Below are 713 nucleotides of genomic sequence, written 5' to 3'. Positions count from 1 at the left end.
GAGCCCCACAACTGGTTGTATGAGTGGGCCTAAAATGCCAAAGACTGCAATGTTAGGATTTGGCTTAGTGTGGGTAGTATGTCAAGGAAGAAAAATTCTTCTCCAAAGCCCATGAATAACACCAATAAATAACTGGAAATTTAGGAGTAGACTAAATGATTCTGGAATACCCATGTGCCAATGTGAATCCTGTCCTGGTGGTGAAATATGTTACTTGTTCCACTGCTAATCACAAAGCCAGCAATGTGAACGTACCCACCACTCTGTGGGAGAAAGATGAGACTCTTTGTGTCTAACTATTTATAATCCCAGAAAACCTGTACAGAGGTGCTGTGAGTTGGAATCAACTTGAAGGTAGTTGGCTTGGTTTTGTTCATTATTTTTTATGTGCATTCTTAATGTGAGTGAAACAACACACACCGTCTACATATCACCTCTATTTCTGTAGTCTTTTGGTAAGAATGATAGAAAATAGAGGTCAAAACTGGGCCGTGCTTGCTTCCGCAGCACATATACTAAAATTGGAACAAAACAGAGATTAGCATGGCCCTGCATAAGGATGACAGGTAAATTCATGAAGCATTCCATATTAAAAAAAAAACAAAAACTGGGCCAATCGCAATTATGTGGACATCACACCCCTCCCCGCAGAAGAATTCACTTCAGAGGAATGCACTGAAGCTACAACTCAGGGAGAGGGACATGTCTGGTCA

At 41.0% G+C, this 713-nt stretch overlaps 1 non-coding gene across 1 annotated transcript; it reads left to right on the top strand.

Annotated features, from left to right (window-relative positions):
- Window positions 1-491: 491 nt before the first annotated feature.
- Window positions 492-594, top strand: LOC115870473. The gene has a single exon (XR_004046736.1). It is a non-coding gene; the product is annotated as a U6 spliceosomal RNA (small nuclear RNA).
- Window positions 595-713: the final 119 nt, after the last annotated feature.

This window comes from Echinops telfairi, unplaced genomic scaffold (assembly GCF_000313985.2).
Source record: "Echinops telfairi isolate 266 unplaced genomic scaffold, ASM31398v2 ScPeMD7_785;HRSCAF=1219, whole genome shotgun sequence".
NCBI lineage: Eukaryota > Metazoa > Chordata > Mammalia > Afrosoricida > Tenrecidae > Echinops > Echinops telfairi.
This window is presented reverse-complemented; position numbering and strand designations above follow the sequence as displayed.